We start from the raw sequence: 14016 nt of genomic DNA, 5'->3' as shown, positions 1-14016 counted from the left end.
GTAAGAAGCAGCGGATGAGAGACAGTGTCGAAAGCTTTACTGAAATCGAAAAGAACGAGAATCAGTACCTCACCTACGTCAACGCCACTCTTGATGTCATGAGCTAGTCGTAAAAGAGCAGACTGGGTCGAGTAACCTTTGCGGTAACCAGACTGCCTGTCGTCAAGAATGCGATAAGAATTTATAAAGTCTGTGATTTGGCGATGCATAATTTTTTCAAATAATTTGGAGAGCTCACACAGGTTGGCTATAGGTCTCGTGTCGGAAGGAGAGGCAGGAGATTTAATTTTGGATAGCGGGCGTAGAATGGCTCGTTTCCACAATGACGGGAAGTAACAGAGCTTGAGACAACTGTTGAAGAATGAAGTAAGGAGATTGCCCACGTGAGGCAGGGCCAACGCTATGGCATGAAGTGGCAGGTGATCGTAACCAGAAGCAAGAGAAACGGAAGATGAAGAGACGAAGGAGCATAAATCATCGACGGATATCTGAGAAAAACTGAATGAAGGAGTGTCAGGAACTATGGATGAAATGATGTCGGAAAATTGAGATTGTGTACAAGAGGGAAAGCAATTGGAGATGGAAGCATAATGAGCATTCAGAGTGTCACGAGAAAAGTAATTTAGCGGTGAGGATAAAGGTGATTCAATGAGGCAGAGAGAGAGAGAGAGAGGGAGAGAGAGAGAGAGAGGGAGGGAGGGAGGGAGAGAGAGAGAGAGAGAGAGAGAGAGAGAGAGAGAGAGAGAGAGAGAGAGAGAGAGAGAGAGAGAGAGAGAGAGAGATTGATTGATTGATTGATTGAGCTTTATTAGCCTTCTCGGCTATTTTTTACATAAAATATCCTTAAATTAATTCCTCTACATAAGGTACAATATATTAATTCTCTTAACCTACGTTTAAGGGGAGATATACACCTAGCATGGTCGAAAAAATCGATTTTTTTTTTGCATTTTCTTGAAGCTTGAGGTCTCAAGAATATCTGGTTAAACTTGCAAGTCAATATCTCGATAAATAACGAAGTTACAGCCGAGAGAGTGAACCGTCTCCGAGAGCGCGCGGGGCCTTCGGGACAAAAATGATGTTCAGGCTTGCTGTCTGTTGAGCCGTAATGGTAGAATGTTGCCCATATCGCTTTCTTCATGTCATCCTTGGAGTTACTGTTTCTACGAATGGCTACGGATACACACAAAACAGCAATGAGAGCTTCAACCAACTTTTTTGGAAGATAGCTCCAAAAACGATGCACAGCGGGGCCAAAATCGTTAACATTGCTGCATTTTTTGCAACATGCACGTTCAACAATGGTGTCACATCATTGTTAGAAATCATGAACGTGTTAGGAATATCGGTCGGATCGGGCGCGCACTTGTACGCTGCGCAAGAAGACGAAACTCGCATAGCGAAAGCCGAGCTGCAAGCGCAAGAACAGACTAAAGAAGGTCGAATACGGCGCTGACAACAAAATTTAGAAAATATGAACATTCCGTTGACCGCAGAAAACTTACACTATGGAGCTGGTATCGATGATTCCATGTAAGTTGACAAATTTCATGATTTATTCATTCCCAAATTTTCAAACGCGTTTTTCTCAAAACCACGTTTTTCAAATCGGTACCCAAAATTTCTCGAAAACCAATGAACCGATTGCCTTGAATTTTTTTGTGGTTATTCTATACATCATTATCTAGTACTTGTCATAGGATTTTTTTTTCGTTGCTTAGTTTTTGTTTTATAGGCAAAATAATAACTAATTTTTGGTCGAAAAATCGCTATGTTATGTTCAAACGTCCGCCATTTTGTCATAAATCGATATTTTCAAAATCGGCTATGACAAGTACTAGATTATAGTATCTAATTTAATAATCTTTTTAATTTTTTTGTTTTAGATGATTTTTGAAGAAACGCCAGTGGGTACCGTTTACCCGGATTTTTTTACGGCGCGGCGCTCCAAAGATTATACCACAACCTCGTCAATTTTTGATTTTTTTAAATAAAAAAAATTGGACATATTCCTGAATGTGTATACTTTTAGATAGAAAAACTCCCAATCCAAAATTTTAAATAGTTTTCTTTAAAAAAATTCACAAAAATGACCTTTTTTCCGGCCTCCTAGGTGTATATCTCTCTTAAATGGTACAGTTCTTTCGCATTGCTTAATTTCTACCGGTAGAGCGTTATACATATTCAAACCTTCATAAAATAGACTTTTCTGTGCGCTTCTCGTCCTGCGATATTGAATTCTAATATTCTCAGCCTGCCTTGTTCGCCGTCCACTCACATCTCCTACTATTTCTATCCTATTACTTAAGTGTTTTGGCATTATGCCTCTTACTATCTTAAAAATAAAAATACATACATTGTACATTAACCTCTGTCTTACATTCATAAACTTAAGGGTTTGCAGCATCAAATCTACCTTTGTATATCGCGAGCATTGCAGTATGACTCTCATGGCACGGTTTTGTGTCACTTGCAGTCGATTCAGTTGCGTTTCACCCATGCCTACTAACATCGTTGCGCAATATTCAAAGTGAGGCGCTATGATAGACTTATACACAGTACATCGAGTGTACGCCGATATATCATTTTCTATTCTATTCAGAAAACTCACTTTTTTCCCTATTTTCTTTAACATATAATCACAGTGATTCTCCCAACGGAGTTTACTATCGATCATTATACCTAAATGTTTCGTTATCTCGACATGCTCAATTATAGTTCCATCCAAACTTTTTACTATTATGTCTGTTTTTATTTCTTTCCTTATACTTCTAACTATCATATATTTGGTCAGAGAGAAACCTGAGAGAGGTTATCCCGGCGTTTCTCTTCAATTTTTGTGTGCCCGATTTTCCGACGCGCCGCCTGAGAAAGTGCAACTCAACTACGTCGTTTCGCTCGGTAACCGCACATGGTTTGCGTCCGTGCTAATGGTTCGTGTCTTCGTGCCGAACTAGCCAGTTAGAGGGCGGGATATGCTGCGGCCGCAGCGGCCGCGCTCGGCCGACCCGGCGCACAATGAAGCCGTTTGCGCGAATCGCGGAAAAAATTATGTTACTTGTAAAATATGCAATGAATGATCATAGAACCTTTCAATGTTGACTTATAAAAATTGCAAAAGTGTATATTTATTAAAAAATAATGATAGGAACAAGTATTTGATTGAAATTAAATAAAAATTTAATTTACATTTAATTTACGTATAAGAGCAAAGTAATTCTTGCGTTTCATCGCTTAAGTCTAAATTTTTTTTATGTGGTTTACTTCTTAAACTAGTTTATTAACGGATCGGATGACACGAGCATCATATATGCATAACATCTTCATTTGTAAACAGACGGCTACATTTTCTACTATGATTAAGTCGATATCGTTTATAGTCCTTATTTCTTGCTTCTTGAGCTTCTTCCGATAATGTCCCAACAGGTAACGCTGCATTTTCCGAGGCATTTTCTATAATTTCCTTACCGTGAAGAAGAATTTTATGAACGGTAATTGGCATAAAGTACCAAGAATATTTTTCAATAAATATTTCCGCTGCCTTGTACGCATAAGAACCGAATTTTTCTGAATTTATTTCTTCACCACAATTAATCGTTTGTAATATTGTGGAAAATCTTCTGATCAATTCCTCGTCAACTCCAATTATTTCTGCTGTGATTTTTGGATCAGCAAAAAATCGTCGAGAAGTATTTCCGTCATTAGATGATCCGGAACCTTAATTGTTTAACGATGTCTACCCTCAGTCCAAGTTTATTATAAAAAGCGTCTTGTATTCTTTTTTTTGTTTCTTCTTTTTGAACGCGTGTTTCTGGCGTTGTTGACCACTTCTTGAAAGACAAATTGTAGGCAATAATGTAATATACACTCCATGAATTTGATTCGTGCGTGCAAGGGTGACATTCCTAATTTGAGTGCTTTTTCTTTGTTAGACCTTTTATTAATTTCTGTTAAGTTGTTCATTTGAGATGGTTTGGAACCGCAAATGAAGCACGAAGATGATGAAGGCTTTTGAGTTACAGCTTGAGCTACCTTACCGTCTATCATCGTAAATATCATTTGATGATTTATTTTGAATGTGGTTCCGAACTTTTCTATTTCTGTTTCTCGTAATTGAGCAATTTCGTCATCCATACGTTGCTTTTCACTTTTTATTTTTTCAGCAGTTTCTTTTGTGTATTCAAATTGTATTGCTCTGCAATATCTCGTTGAAGAAGGTCGATCATTATTCCAAATAATAATATTTTTATCGTAAAATGAAGTAAGACGTAAGGGCACCAATGAAGTCATAAACATATATTCATCAGATATTTCTTTGTCTATAAAACTTTGTTTGTATACGCTCTGACCTGATGATCCATCACAACCCCATTTCGTGAGCAATGTTAATTCATTGACATCAACCATATTTTCCTTATCTATTGTCTCAAATAGTCTTTTTGCAGTATGATCTAGTAATTTTTGTAAATTATTTGACGCCGGACTCTCTGTAATATTAATGTCGTCTGGGTAGCAATCCTGTTTTGATTTTTGGATATTTTTATACGATGGAAATATATCGAATCCAATTTTCTTCGTCGCAGCTCTTATTGTTTCATACTGTCGATCGTCTTGATAACTGAGCATCCATTATTAATGCCAGAGCAGTGTTAGCATCAAAACCATTTTTCTGATTTTGTATTTTACTTGAAGCGGCATCGATCATTTGTTGTGGGTAAGCAGCGCGTAATTCGCTTAGTTTCATCCGTTTTGCACGATCACAGCATTCGTCGAAACTCTTTTTCGGTCTGCCTACTCCTGACAGGCCTGGTCGCGACGACAACCATTACACGAGCGTACGAACTGAGGATTCTTCATCCGTGAGAAAGACTAGATTAATCTTCGTGTTCAACACTGAGCTCAGTAGACATATTAACCCTATTTCCTCCAACCCGCCCTTTCGTGTCCCACGAGTTTCTAACACTCGTTTGTTGCGGAAAACAAATGATCGTGACAAACAATTTGTTATTTGTTCGTGAGTTATGATTTTTTAAATAAAACGAGTCGTAACGTGTGTTTGTCAACATATAATTGTTGTAAAAAAATATTTAAATAAATGATTTTCAAATGTTATTTACATTGATTTTTAGTTGAAGGTACAAAGATATCCCTATTCACTCCAACGTTTTTTCCGCCCCTTTAATCCTCCAACCATGCACTTTCGAGTCCCACGTGTTTTTTATAATGTTAATAGCTTTGAAAAATTCTCCAAAAATTATTATAATATTTTTGTACCTTCGACTAAAAATCAATGTAAATAACATTTGGAAATCATTTATTTAAATATTTTTTTTACAACATTTATATGTTGAAAAACACACATTACGACTCGTTTTATTTTCCGCCGTTTTTTCCGGCTTGGGGGGGGGGGATTATCCCACGATCATTTGTTTTTTCACAAAAAAACGACTGTTAGAAACTCGTGGGACACGAAAGGGCATAGTTGGAGTGAATAGGGATATATTATAATAATTTTTGGGGAATTTTTCAAAACTATTAGGTAACATATTGAAAAACACGTCTGACTTGAAAGTGCATAGTTGGAGGATTAAAGGGACGGAAAAACGTTGGAGGAAATAGGGTTAATATAATAGGGTAAACCGGAGCACGTTGTCACACGGGGCACATTGTTATATCGGCTTTATTTAAAAAACTAATAACCAGAGGGCAGCACCCGTCATTCCCAAAACGTGTTAGTGTATGCCCATCTTTGGTGTGTTTACAGTGTTGAGATTGCTCTAGCCGTGTTGACGTAAAATCAACTTAAAAGCTTTTTGCGACCGTAAGTAAAATTTTATTGTCTAATATTCAACGTACTGGACATGAAGCTTATGTTTTTTTCAGAATAGACCTTTATATTATCTTAAAGTATGTACTTTTACTTACCGCGTGCAATACCTAACCTTATGAATATCTCAAACGTGTCGGCCATGAGGCTGTTTGGAGTAAAAAAATGCCCTCGGGGCACGTTGTCACGAATTTGATGGGGCACGTTACGAATCTTCGGATGACGATAACGAGTAAAAATATTTTATGTTTAATCACCGACATGATTATAAAAAAAAATGTGTATCAATAAGTTGCGCATTCGAGTGGAATTCTTGTATTTAGATTAAGACAAAAACTTTGTGCTTTTTGTACTTTTTTGAAATAAAATTAATGTTTCTGTGAAGGATTCTACTTTTTTACATTGCAGCGCATTATAATATATTGATATTTACGTTGAATACAGTTTGGATAACATTTTGCATGCAATTACATTTGATGTGACAACGTGCCACGGGGCACATTGTCACAAGCGACCTGTCGTTATTTATTGTTATGTAACAACTGTAGAGTAACAATCACATAAAATTCGATACTGTCCAATTGAAGCTGAGGGTTTACTCGAAATTTTGGCATATCACAGTACTCTCAAATATTGAATGTAAAAAATACAAAAAATATTGAAAAAAATGTGTGACAACGTGCCCCGGTCTACCCTACGTTTCTTTTTGTGAGGTTGAAACCGCCATTAAAGTTCTTTTATTTCAATATAAAGTTTATTACATATTATCAGAATATATTTCTCTAACAATAACGTATTGATTTTTGTAAATCGAAGTCTGATTAAGTTAAGCGTTTCTTCTTGTAAATATTCTTATTATTAATTATCTCGTGCGATTCGAGTATAGATCTTTCGTTTACGTTTCAATAAGTAATCTTGCGTGCGTTCTCTTTTCAAGAAAGATAATAGATACTTTCAGATAAATTATTGCAAGCGATATTTGTATTCTTTTAACGAGAATTAGTGTGTCAATATCTATGATCAAGGATTATTCATCTGATATATCTGACGACTCATTGAGCTTACTAGTTATATTTCTTCTTTCATTTTTTCTTTCGTAATTAGTGAAATTAATCCTTGTAGATTGAAGAACATTGTTTTCAGAAACATATCCATTTACGAGCAGTTAAATTGACACATCGATTCTATGCATGTTACTTCTTTATGCGTTTATCAATATCTTTGCCGAGATCTTTGCTGTATATTCTTTCATATATATATTATGTGCTGTTTATTCATGTTGAAACAATGTCCTTTTCTTGATAGAAATTAATACGATTGGTGATTGATGACTTCAATTTCGTCGAGATCAGACAAGTTAAGATACGTCTCACTTTCATATAAGTGTCGATCTACAATACGAGATACATTTCATGTAGATAATTATTATTGTAAGATAGAGGCGTTACCAATATCAAGGAAAGGATCCGTTCCGACTAATTACTTTATTCTTTACATTGTATTTGGTACAGCTTACTTTCATTATATGATCTTTATTTATACGATATATATTTTCAATTGGGATACATATGCTAATACACAATCTACGAACAGTCCATCTTTTAGTTTTGTGTCTAGCTTTCTCATCAAATCATTTGACCTGGCTCATGCGTGAGCTGGTATACGTAACATACATGATGATAATGATTACCCAGATAGCCAAATGCTGTGAGTTTGCTGCCATGTTGCCAACAAGCAGCTTGTCGTTAATGCAATTAATTTTGACAAACTCGGGACAAGGTGAGACAGCATTATGCTTGTCGGGTTGAACTCATATGTATTATATTTCTATTAACAGCAAATTGATTGCAACGTGACAGCATCAATTTGTGGGGGATTTGTGACAATTTTATATTGTCAACACTTCGTTAGCAACGAGATACGTACAATTAAAAAATTTCATAGCTTGATGACATATACACAATAACGGATGGAAATCATTATATATGTGTTGTTGCCGTCACGTTTGCATCATGATGCTCAAGATCGAACGATGAATCATTCATTGCTGTCATGTTGCAGACAACATAACGTACCAATATTGCAGACCGTTTGCTCTTGAAATTGCGTCAACTGATTGCATGTATAAGCAGTCATGTAGCTGTATTTGTAACGTGTTCTATTTCGATGTCAGCAAATTTGCAGCAAATATATGAAAACACATGCAATGCATTAGTTTGCTCAATATGCTCTATCACGCTTGGCTATCGGGGTAGTTCCTTTAAATCCCAAGTGAAACATAAGGTCTCCTATGAGATTTCAGTAATCGCCTTAAATTCAGATGTACGGGGTGATTCTGAGAGTGGTCAACTTTAACGCTAAATATCTCGCTTCGCAGGGCAGACCGCCTCATTTTTCTGCCAGATTCTTTCGTTTCGTGTCAAAACTCGTCGAATGAGCATAATTTTATTGATATTCTAGGTGCAGCGCGTATTTTAAATAATTACCCCACAATGTCATGTGTGTCCATCTCGCCGAAGCACGCGGAAAGTAGCCTCCAAATTATGGAGAGTTATCTGCACAAGCAACAGCTGACAGACGTCACGCTGATCGCGGGTGAGTGTACCCGCCCTTTACCGGGCTCCGGGATGCTTTTTGTTTTGATAACAATTAACGCACTTATGTGTCAACTGTCAATTGGACTTGTAATGATTTATATGATAATGGTTAATCAAACGTTTTAATTAATAAAAACGAGGAGAGTTATTATTTTATACCAATTTGTTTACATAAAATGTGCATTTTCTAATATAATTTTATGTATATTTTTATATATAATTAAGAGATTCAAAGAAAAATTATTTTTATTATTAAAAGTTGTTATTCAAAGTTTTTAACCAGTAAAAATTGAAGAGAGAGTATATTTTGTACACAACATATTGAAAATATTCTTCTCACTCGATGAACTTGTGACATCCCATTCCTCATATTTTATTTCTCTGTTCTGTGCTTTTCTTAGGAAATAAGCGTGTCCCAGCTCATCGATTAGTACTCAGTGCTGGCTCAGAATATTTTGCTGCCATGTTCACAAACCCTCTGCGAGAGTCGGCACAAAATGAAATAGAATTAATGGATGTTGATGGAGATGCTTTATGGGCTTTGGTTCTTTATTGTTATACAGGTAATTCTGCTTGAGAAGATATGTTTCATGTAAGAAAACATTTCATGAATATTAACGTTACGATAAAGGCATTTGCAGATATATTTTTTAAGCCGTTCTTGTTAATTTTGGATTTCTTATCAATTCTTAATGTTTTTGTATACTTGCAGGTTGCATAGAATTGCAGGAAGATAGCGTAGAGACTCTACTTGCAACAGCATGTTTGTTACAACTGAATCCAGTTATTAAAGCGTGCTGTCAGTTTCTCGTCAAACAACTTCACCCAAGCAACTGTCTGGGCATACGGATGTTCGCTGATACGCAGGGTTGTTCGGAATTGGTTGAATACGCACATGCATACACTACCGAACATTTCATGGAAGTTACAAAAAATCAAGAATTCTTACTGCTATCTGCCAATGAAGTTGCGAAGTTACTTGAGTCTGAGGATCTTAATGTTCCGTCGGAAGAAACTATCTTTCATGTAAGACAACTGTTTGTTGAGCGAACCAATTTATATGAAATATTAAGGAGCAGATGTTATCATAGCTATAAGTTTTTTATACTATTGATCATAAATATACAAATATGTATTTCTATAATTGTTTGAGCAAATATTTCATACAAATGCAATTAAAATACCTAAGCTGAGATACAGAGTAAATAGAATTGTTATTGTTTTATTATTATTTCAGGCTCTAGTGACTTGGCTGGAACACGATCCAGAAAACAGGAGCAAAGATGCCAGTAAATTATTAGGTTTAGTCAAATTACCGTTGCTATCACCCGCGGTAAGTTCATCGACAGCTCAATTTTTTCACTCGACAGAACTTGTGCATTAGCTTATAACTAATAAATCAAAACAGTTTATAGCTGACAAGATTGAGAGTAACGAAATGTTCAAAGACCAAAGAATGGTGCAGGAATTAGTAATGGAAGCATTGAAGTATCATTTGCTGCCTGAGCGAAGATTTTTGCTTCAAACAGACAGAACGAAACCCAGAAAAGCCACTGTGGGTACGTTGTTAGCTGTCGGAGGGATATGGCCAATGAAGGTAATGAAGGTAATGAGTAGGTAATGAAGGTAATTTATTATATCCAAAATGAATTATTTAATATTAATTGCATAACTGATAATAATTAATCAATCACATGTAATGTAATGTAAAGAAAATATATTATGTTAATATTGTCGCACTATTTTACTTTTTCCAAGCGAAATAATTTGCAACGTACTTTCTAGGTGCAACATCTATAGATGCATTTTCATTACGCGATAATGCCTGGAGATTTTTAGCAGCCATGAGCGACAGATTAGTATTTGGTGCAGTGGTATTCGATAAGAAATTGATTGTCGCGGGCGGTCACGACAATTTTAATATATTGAACACAGTAGAATGCTTCGATTTCTCCACTCTTACGTGGAGCACTCTACCACCTATGAATGTTCATCGATCAGGATTAGGTATGTGCAAATGCATGAGAATTTGCAAAATTAATGTGCAATTTATTTCATTTATTCATAATCAAACCCTGGCAAATACGTTATAATATTCTTTCTCAGGAATGGCAGTCTTAGGTGGATTTTTATATGCTGTTGGTGGTTACGACGGTTATTGTTTTCTTAATGCGGTAGAGAGATGGGATCCGGGAACAGGTCAGTGGTGGAGTTCAATATGTCCTATGTCCGTACAAAGATTTGGAGTCGGTGTAGCTGTGTTAAATGATAAGTAAGTCTTTACAGATAAATTATTAAATTTATATGTCATATCTGTTTTCAATTATTTTAATTTCCTTTTTAGTACGTGCCTTCGTATAAATAATATTTTATTAACTTTAAATCTGATTAAATATTAATTTTTTTAAAATAAAATTTGATATTAAATTTTTTATGATGTTTTAGATTGTACGCTGTAGGAGGAAGAAATATCAGTTCCTGCTTAAATACAGTAGAATGTTACGATCCGCACACAAACAAATGGACACCGTGCGCACCTATGTCGAAGAGACGAGACGGTGTAGGCGTAGGAGTAGTGAATGGTTGTCTTTATGCACTCGGTGGTAACGACAGTTCAGCTAGCAATCCCAATTTTAGCAGATTCGACTGTGTAGAAAGGTATAAAGCTGCTGTTACATTATATGTTAAAACTTTCAAGTTATATATAATGCGATGTAACAATATAGATATGATCCTAAAACCGATACGTGGACTATGGTTGCGCCAATGAGTGTGCCCCGGAGTGAAGTTGGTGTGTGCGTATTAGGTGACCGACTTATGGCCGTGGGAGGATACGACGGCCAACAATGTCTCACACTAGTGGAAGCCTACGATCCACATCTCAACGAATGGGAACCTGTGAGTATATAAACTATTCCTGTAATTGAATAGGGTAAATAGAAATAATTGTAAATATATTTTGTAAACTTAAACCTTTTTTATGTTTATAGGTTGCTCCTCTTAAGACTGGCCGTGCGGAACTCTGTGTTGCTGTTGTAAAAAATTTAACCCAATGACATGTAGATTATTTTTACTAAACGATCAGTAATTGCACTTGCTAATTATGCAATTTATATTTGTAATTGCAAATGATTTAGGTGTTTCAGAAATATGACAGAATCTGCTCTCTTGTGATATTGCATGCATGTTAAATTAGTCACATTGTTATTTTCCTGAAACAATTTTAGATACATCTACATTTAAATAAGTATTATATTTCTTCTTAGCATGTAACAATTTTTATAGGATTTTTACATTTTCGTACTGTATTGAAAAAATTTCAACCATTGTAACTATCAAACATTATATTTGGCACTTGTTTGTATGTACATGGTGATAATGATTAGTTTTTTTAAATCCCAAGTGGAACATAAAATCTCTTATAAGGTTTCAGTAATCGCTTTAAATTCAGATGTACGGGGTGATTAGCCGACAGTACCCTGGCATGGTGACAAATATATAAAACATCCTTAAAGTTTTAAGCTTTTAATTCTCTTTTTTATATTGACAAGTTGCTAATTTTCATCTCACTTTTTTAGCATTTCTGACAACTTACTCGCAACATTGTTGTGTTCATTAGCTATAGCAACTTGCAATAACGTATTTCCTTGATTATTATGAGCATTTGTTACTATATACTCATCCGGTTTTATCGCTTTTAATTTGCTGATTATTTCAACATTATCATTTTTTGCATCTCTAAACATTTCTTCAACTAGTTTCAGTAATTCATTAACGTTTTGGTCATCAGAAAGATCAAGAGGTGTTTTATCTTCATTATTTTTAATGTTATAAATTGGTAATATTCAAAAAATCATTTTTGGCTGCAACGTGAAGCGATGTAGCGCCACTAGCAGCGGTTTTAGTATTGAAAAAATTGTTTAATTTATCATAACTCTTACATGTTGTAATAAAACTTCAAAAATTTTTTTAAAACCTTTAGAAGTAGCAGTGTGTAATATTATATCACCTTTATTAGTAACTTGATTAACACAAGCTCCGTTTTTTAGTAAGACACATAATGTGTTCACAACACTTGCCTGTCCATTGCTAACAGTGTAGTGTAACGGTGTTCTTCCATCAATGTCTTTATTATTGGCATCAGCTATTTTAATCAAATCTTTATAAGCGCTGAACAGCTGTATTATGTCATCATTATTAACAGCAATGGACGCTGATGGTTTGCTCTCTATATAAGCTTATTATATCTTAAAAAGTATTAGAGAAATAAAAAAAGTTTCAGACAAAAGTTGTTCAAATTAATTAGCAGAAAAAGATAATACAATGAAAAAGATAATACAATAAAAAATTCCATTAAAATAATTTAACTTGGACTCTACTGATTGTGAGTTAAACACAGGCTTCGGGTCCAAAATCTAATAAGATCATCTATTAGTCGCCTTTAAACTCTCCAACTTTTATCTGAAACTTTTATTCCAATAAACCAATACTGTTTTAGATAATTGGCCGTTCTGAAATGTTTGGCACGGTATAGGTACATTATGTATATACCTATATTGTATATATAAAGAATTATAGAAATAATGTAATATTTAATGTATAAATGTAAACGGATGCGTATAATAAGGCGAGAATCACGTTTGATAAACATTTACTTGAAAGCTTTTATTTACTAAAGTAATTTTTATTTACTAAAAGATTGTTAATAAATTCGGGAGATATTTTATTCAAAATTTCGTATTGGAAATTATTACTATTATGATAAGTAGTATAATTTATTTAATAAAAGTGTGAAAAGGTTCGATGCTAGACAATGATCATTTACCTATAATATTTTTGTTCATGAAAGTCAACATCCGCGTCTTACATATTATGAAATAGTCAAATAACAAATAAAATTAACATATTTTTGCGAAATTTCGGATTTCAGATTGTTGCCCGTTATAAAAAATTATAATTTGAAACGTTTATTTTATCTCGTTCTCGATAAAACATTTTCGCGAATTTCGCATAATATTAAACAATTTGTTAAAGAAATCTTCTTAAATTACGTTCGGTGTTAAATACATTAAATCGTTAAAAGTTTATACAAATACCGTGTTATTGTCATGTTCATAGACGCGATCGCTGCCTCGGTGATAGGGCCTTATCGCTGTTTCTCGCGTCAGATGGACGCAAATGCGTGGTTTTATACTGATGGAGAGTCGTAACGATTTTTGTCGTAGAGAGTTATTTCTCATCAGTTTCTATAGAACCCATCTTCGGCGCCTAGTTTGGTGTCTCGTTGAATCTAAGGGTTTTTGTTGCAGGGCCGAAATTAATTTCGAGTTTTCTTGGCGGTTTCCAGAAGCAGTGGTTTCGGCAATAAGTTGATGACAACTACGTAATTTTTAAAGTAAAATCACGAAATCGATTAAACAGCATATTCTGAGAGAAAAGACTTTATTTTCCTTATTAAATATTCTCCCGTTAATTAATATTAATGTTACTTTAATGCTAAAAAAAACTTAGCAGATTGAACATGGATAGTTACTGTTTATAGACAAATTTGAATTATACTAAAGAAATTAAAAACTTAACTTTGGTCAAAAC

At 34.8% G+C, this 14016-nt stretch overlaps 1 long non-coding RNA gene and 1 pseudogene across 1 annotated transcript; both read left to right on the top strand.

Annotated features, from left to right (window-relative positions):
- Positions 1 to 767: 767 nt before the first annotated feature.
- LOC139824272 (uncharacterized) lies at positions 768 to 2009 on the top strand. Its single transcript, XR_011735062.1, has 2 exons — positions 768 to 1533; positions 1887 to 2009. It is a non-coding gene; the product is annotated as an uncharacterized lncRNA (long non-coding RNA).
- A 3833-nt stretch (positions 2010 to 5842) lies between these two features.
- Positions 5843 to 11938, top strand: LOC139824268 (kelch-like protein 5; annotated as a pseudogene).
- Positions 11939 to 14016: the final 2078 nt, after the last annotated feature.

Source organism: Temnothorax longispinosus, unplaced genomic scaffold (assembly GCF_030848805.1).
Source record: "Temnothorax longispinosus isolate EJ_2023e unplaced genomic scaffold, Tlon_JGU_v1 HiC_scaffold_31, whole genome shotgun sequence".
Taxonomy (NCBI): domain Eukaryota; kingdom Metazoa; phylum Arthropoda; class Insecta; order Hymenoptera; family Formicidae; genus Temnothorax; species Temnothorax longispinosus.
This window is presented reverse-complemented; position numbering and strand designations above follow the sequence as displayed.